Source organism: Carcharhinus amblyrhynchos, unplaced genomic scaffold, assembly GCF_965287045.1.
Source record: "Carcharhinus amblyrhynchos unplaced genomic scaffold, sCarAmb.v2.hapA scaffold_38, whole genome shotgun sequence".
NCBI lineage: Eukaryota > Metazoa > Chordata > Chondrichthyes > Carcharhiniformes > Carcharhinidae > Carcharhinus > Carcharhinus amblyrhynchos.
In genome coordinates, this window is record NW_027649779.1 from 6,858,129 (window position 1) to 6,865,000 (window position 6,872).

Below are 6,872 nucleotides of genomic sequence, written 5' to 3' on the forward strand. Positions count from 1 at the left end.
ATGAAACAAAATGAAAATTATTAATTATTTCATAAATGCTGCTAACACAATATAGATTTCATTGTCAGCATTTGTTGTCCATCCCTATTTCCCACTGAACTAACTATGTTGTTGGGCCATTTCAGAGGGCAGTTTAGACTCAATTACATTGTCTTACATTCTCTCTCCAGAGATGCCGTCATGCCTGGTGAGATTTTCCAGCATTTTAAGTTGTTCTTTTAAGTTTCAGCATCTACTGTAATTTGCTGTTGGCTGAACGAATCATTCCTGTTCTATCAAAACATGAGTTTCTTTTTCCTCGACAAGCCTTTCTTGCGAATTTGAAAAATGCTGCAATGTATCGGTCAGATTAAGGTACTCGTCCACACCTTCCCTTGTGGTCCACTGGTTAGGATTCGGCGCTCTCACCGCCGCGGCCCGTGTTCGATTCCCGGTCAGGGAATGTAGATTTTATTGTTGCCGACCAGCACAAGATTTAGGAGGGGATGAAATTCCTTCCTCATGGAAAACAGGAGCGATCATTGAGTCAGTTTGAACTGCCTGGAGAAACAAAATAAACCCATTGGCCCAATCCCAGCAATCCCTTGCTGTTTCCTCCTGTCAAAATGAATAATAATACATTCTACTACATTACATTTCACTGTAGCTCACCACACTCAAAGATCATTCGTAGCCTCTGCCTCTTCTATAGCTTTTTGTGGGAAATCTGCTGAACAACATGAGCTTTTCACAGTTCTGCTGTGATATCTGAGATTTGTATCTCATTGATCATCATTACTGTCTCCATTGCTTCACCCCAGGTCACTGTCACTACAGATATAGTCACACAGTCATTCTATCATCTGCAGTAAATGATATTCCCTTCCTTTGCTTTCAAATACATTCACCTCCAGAAACTGATTACATGGTGAGTATAATGTTCTGTTTAGCTGACAGTTTATCATCAATCCCGTTCCAGAATGGAGTAGCACCGTGTCAAAGTGGGTGGGAGTTGGTGACTCCACCAGTTCTGAAACCTCACTGAACCCCCGCGTATTTAGCCCCGCCCTCTCACCCTCCATCGCTCCAACTCATTGATAAATGTCACTATTAAAACTAATGATGGTGAACTGAAGACGTGGAATCGAGATTAATAAATGGTGTTGGTTTGCGGCCGGGGCGAGGGGGGGGGCACGGGGGGCGACGGGTTTTGGTTTGTAGGGGAGGGGGTGGATGTGGGGGGGGGGAGGGAGGGGTTGGGGGTGTGGAGGGAGGGGGGTGCGGAGGGCATGGGAAATTATGATGGATACTGAGATGATAATGTCCATGAAATACTAGCCCCAAACTCCCATTGAGTTACATTCAGAGTCAGATTGCAGCTCGGAACAGAAAATTCGATTGTCTGCGATTACACTTAATAAAATCCCGTGTCAGCATTCGACAGTGAGATTGGGATAATGAGCTAATAACTCAAATCAGTGCACAGTTAGCCATTTTGAGGCGCTCATGCAATTTACAGTGTGTGTTATAGATCAGAGTGAGTTAGAGCCCGAATTGTGCTGAATTAAACATTATAACAAGCAACTACATTTTAAATATACACAGGACGCAATATAGAGGCAGGGTTCGGCTGGATTTCTAAACGGACGAAGGAAAAAAAATGAGCGCCAAGGAATAGAAAATCCAGCGAAAAGTAGATATGTGTCCAATTATAATGAAATATTATTTGATAATGTCTGGATGAGAGAATAGACAAATCTTTAAATCACTAAAATGCAAGGTTACACGATAATTAGCTTGTAATCGACATGTTCACTAGCCGGAAGGCAAGTATTAAATTCGCTATCCTTGGCCAGATTTCCCTGTGAATGTTACTCACAGAGATATTAACGCCATTGCATAACTAATTGTTCCCTTTCCATGGAAACAGGGAAATAATTATTCCTCAAACCTGCTGCACGAACCTCGTGATTAAAGTGATACAACACCACCATCTGCTGGCGGACCACTGTAACTGCAGGCGCTGGTGCTTGTGAGCCTGCGAACCGGTTACTGAAATATGAATATTGAACGATATTGTCCGAGATTGGAGTTTATAGAAGGCTTTCGGCTGGCGTATTCGCCCTTTTTATAACCAGACACCGCAGATAAATCGTGTTCTTCATTTCCCATTGGGAGATAATGTCTGGAGATTGAAGTTGGGATTATTTGAAACTTCAAATTGTACATTCGAAGCAGTTTTCAGACGGTAATCAAATTCAGAATCTTAGTGAGTAAACATTTCTGCCTTCTATAATTCGTTTGTCAGACATTTTCACGGTTTAGTCTTAAAAAAGGCACAACGAATCAGACATTTACAGGGACACACACACACACACACACACACGCACGCACACACGCACACACACACACACACACGCACACACACACGCACGCAGGTATTGGAGCCTACAGAGAAACAGGGGGGCATACACAGATTCAGGGACACATATAGATGTAGGGGCACGCTAGATTCAGGCGCAGACATATAGAGATGCTCGTAACTCGAAAGATGCAAGGGCACACACAGAATCAGAGGTATATACAATGCCTCAGCTTGTACACTACCAAATTTTCTCTCGTAGTTCCAAACTTTTCAATGAGTTGAAGCAGGCAATTGTTTACCCGTGAATGCTGATAGTGAGAAAAATAGCAGAAAACCGTCCCTGGGTGGTCTCGAAACACCAACCTTTCGGTTAACAGCCGCACGCGCTGACCAATTGCGCCACAGACACTGAGACAGCAGGAGTTACATATATTCTAAACTAGTGTGTCAGTGACCACAATTTTATTTCTGAAAACCTGTTCCAGAACTGCAGCATGACGGCACTGTTTACAATTCCATACAAGTCTCTTTAGTTCCGTTGATCCTGCAGCACTGCTGTAGTGTGTTTCTCCGATGAACGGGCAGGTAAAATGAATCCATGTCTCTTATCACAGGCAGGAATTCAACGGGAGGGAAGGGAACTGACCACCAGGAGCCCAACAATCCAATACTTTCCACTCAATCATCAACAACACCATTCACAACTGCACCTCCTTCCGAAAATAGCGATCTATTTCCCTCAGGATTTACTTCCAAGACTTAATATTTCTCTTGTTTTCCCCCAATATTGGCTGAAGATTCGATTCAATATACAGAGTGAACGGAGAAAGAAGAAGCTTTGCATTGGCCGGGAATCGAACCCGGGCCTCCCGCGTGGAAAGCGAGAATTCTATCACTGAACCACCAATGCTGCTCTTGCTCGTATCACCCCCACATGCTCTCTCTTCCTTCACACTCAGCAGCATTGTAATTTCCTTACTTTGTCCTTTCATTCCCCAAATGCCCACAAATGCTCTCACTCAAATCTCACACGTAACATCGCACAAGCCTCTCTTGCTGTTCAACACCTTCCTTTCATTCACAACCGCATCTCAAACTTTCACCCTTCCTCCAAAACACAAGGACTCTGCAACAATCCCCCTCTCACACCGCCTCATTCTCCCAAATTTGCCTCTGCTTTCACCACATCAGTCTAAACACGCTTAAAACTTGTTCAAATTATTTGCACACTGTCTCTTACACTAAACTCATATCAATAGAATACGCATCATGCCATTCTGCAAAAGCTTTAAGTTGCAACATTTCTTCAAAGCTGGTACCCAGTGTGACACCAGGCCAAACTTCCACTGTCAACACTTGATAACACCTATATAGGGTTACAAGTTAGCTCGGAATGAGTTAAAAAAATAGGGCTTAGGAGAGATAGGAGGAGGCATGAGAAGTCCTTGGCAAGCCGGATAAAGGAAAACCCTAAAGCTTTTTACTCTTATGTTAAAAAATGCATTAAATCTTCATATATCGAGGCCAGTCTGTGACATCTGAAAGCGGTGAATCCTAACCACGAGACCCCCAGGATCCCATCTGCCTGATTGTCCGCACTCACACACTCCTTCCTGTCTGTTAAGATTTGAAAATGTTTATATTTTCACATTGGCTTCCAGTGCGATGAAAGCAGAGCTGTGATAAGCTGATGTTGTTCAGTGGATTTAGTGCAGTAAGGTTTATGTCAGTTCGATGCAAACATTGGTGTTTGAATGTGGTCAGTTACAGTGAAATTTAATGCAGTGGAAGGTAGCCTACTCATTTTTACAGGAGGAACCAGCAAGGGAAATATAAATATGAATAATTGTGCAACGGGACTGATATTTCTCCCTGCTGTTCAAATTGGCACAAGTATTGATTCAGGATTTTCAGGCTGTGCCTATGTGTTGGGTTCTGTGGTGTAATGGTGAGCACTCTGGACTCTGAATCCAGCGATCTGAGTTCAAATCTCGGCAGAGCCTTGTTTTAATTTGCAAATACAGATGATGGATTGGCTGAAGGGCGTTTCGTTTAAGTTTATCACCAAATTCTAATCGAGAGAAAAATTTGACAGCCCTTGAACTGCTGTTACTCAATTCAAGGGCAATTAGGATTGATAGTAAATGAATAAAGACAATCTCAATAATGGACCTTTTCCTCACAAGTAAAAGCAAACTTTCTGACAGTTCTTGTGCCTGAAACTTTCGAAATATCGAGCTAATACGTAACAACTATCCTGATGATTACATGTGGGCCAGTGGCGCAGTGGCTAACTACGGATCAGAAGATTCCAGGTTCGACTCTTGGTTGGCTTAGTCCAAACCTTTAAAAGGTGTTCATAAATTCCTTGTTACTTTCGATGAAAAAAGTATTTAATATCTTTATACTTATTCAGACAAATGTTGGCAAGCATATTTTCAGCTTCTCTGGAGAAAGTAATGTTAGGAGATTGCTAATGAACAGCAACCGACTATTTTACGTTATTATTTCGGAAAAAAAATCATTCAATAAGATTAGGATATTAAATAAATGCTAACCTCAAATACATTTTGGACAAAATTCAACATGTCTTTGAGAATTTACACAATTTTGTCAATTTTTTCATGAAACTCAGCATTTCTAATTTTGGAGAAAACATTTCAAGCTGAGGTCAGTGCAAAGATAATATGACTGTAACATGGAGATTCTGATAATATTCAGCACCAAACTGAAATCATACAGACTTCCCTCACCCTAGCATGTTTCAGATGTTGATTAACTATGTTAGTCTGCACCTAAACCTATTAATTTGTCTTGTAGACTGGATGACTTGCTGATATGTGCAGGTGTCAAAATAGGAACGTTTCTTTCCTGGCAATGCATCAAACAATTTATCATTTCTTATTTGACACAAAGCATTTGAGGCCGAGGCCAGAGCGAAGATACTATGGGTGTAACGTCGAGATTCAGATAATGTTCAGCAAGAAAATGCCCCGGCCGATGAAGGCATGCTTTAAGATGCGAGGGGCAAGGTTTAAAGGGGATGTACATGGCAGATTTTTACACAGAAAGTAGTGCTCTCCTGGAACTCCAAACTGCACACACTATTCCAAATGTGGTCGCAACAAAACCCTGAATTACTGTAGCAAAACATCAAACGCTTCAAAGCTTAACTCCGTGCTCAAGGCTGGAAGGAGATTGTGACAGTGGATAATTCTCACTGTGCGCATTCCTGTCTGAACTGAGTAACAAACAGAAATCATCTCACTTCAGAAACACAATGAGCTGCACACAGTAACATGCTGTAAAGGACCGACATCATTTAAACTGTCCTTAAGCTCGTCTCTTCCCAATTTACTGCCAGAAATGACAAGAGAACCTCCCGTTGAATTTGCTCAGGATCTGCACTCCAGGACTCGAGGCAAAATTTTGTTTTATATGTTCATCCAGGCAATAACTCACATTTGTTTTCAGAGTTTGGATGAGAGGAATAAATCTTCAATTTCAGACCTGAAATCTAAACAGCAGCGAAAAATACAAACTCTAACCACCAGCTTACCCACCAGCATGTTTTAGAATTTACTTTATCCGCGCTGTATTTGTTACTTTAGTTTTCACACCAGGCCACTTACACAGAAATAGCTTTCTCCTGCAAAATGACAGATTCTGATTCAACCATGGCATGTTCAGCCAATGACAACATTCCATGAATAAAAACTTCAATATTAATGCCCCACATCAGGACCATCTGCTTCATTGTTGTGTCTTTACTTTACAGATCAAGTGATGGGTTAAATGTTTTGACTCTGGGCTGATTATCAAGATCTCTCTGTGACTCAAACGCAATATCTGCCCTCGGTTATTCTATTCTCTCAGTTTATCATTCTGAATCTGTAACTGAGACAATCGTAGACGTTATTTCAGTTTCTAGTGTGAAAAATACGAGGCTTGCTTTTTGTTATAATCTTACTATTTGCTCTATCAGAAAATGTTATCTTGCTATGGTCAGTGTTACTTTTCCACTCCTTTTGTCAACGATTATATAATTTAAACTTAATTCATTTATATATTCCTGTATTTGTGCAGGAATTGGGATTTATGCTCCAACTCCTGAGTTGCTGCACCAATACATACATTTACGCAGTGACCCAGACGCAATTCAGAGAGGATCTGAAGAAAATGATGAGATTTCCATTTACTGTAATTGTGAAATTACTTACAGAATAAACAGATTTTTTTCTTTAGAACAAGGTGTGTATCTGGTGTTCTGCACAAAACCATATCTCAGTGAAACACAAACAGTGAGGAGACATTTTGTGATACCATTTCTTATTAAGAAGTGTATTGAAATTGTAAAAAAACAGAAAAAAAACAATGAATTGAGTCCAGGAAAAATCTGGATTCAAATTAGCTAATACTTATGAACCAGCTGGACATCACGTTGAGCTCCAGTTCAGTACCTTTCTGTTAACACGGGCGGGTGTTTGCATTTCACTTTAGCTCGAACACAACTCCCTCAATGAAATGA

At 41.1% G+C, this 6,872-nt stretch overlaps 2 non-coding genes across 2 annotated transcripts; one reads left to right on the forward strand and one right to left on the reverse strand.

Moving 5' to 3' along the window:
- Positions 1–3,183: 3,183 nt before the first annotated feature.
- Positions 3,184–3,254, reverse strand: trnag-ucc (transfer RNA glycine (anticodon UCC)). The gene has a single exon. It is a non-coding gene; the product is annotated as a tRNA-Gly (tRNA).
- Positions 3,255–4,275: 1,021 nt separating this feature from the next.
- Positions 4,276–4,347, forward strand: trnaq-cug (transfer RNA glutamine (anticodon CUG)). Its single transcript has one exon. It is a non-coding gene; the product is annotated as a tRNA-Gln (tRNA).
- The last annotated feature ends 2,525 nt before the right edge of the window (positions 4,348–6,872 follow it).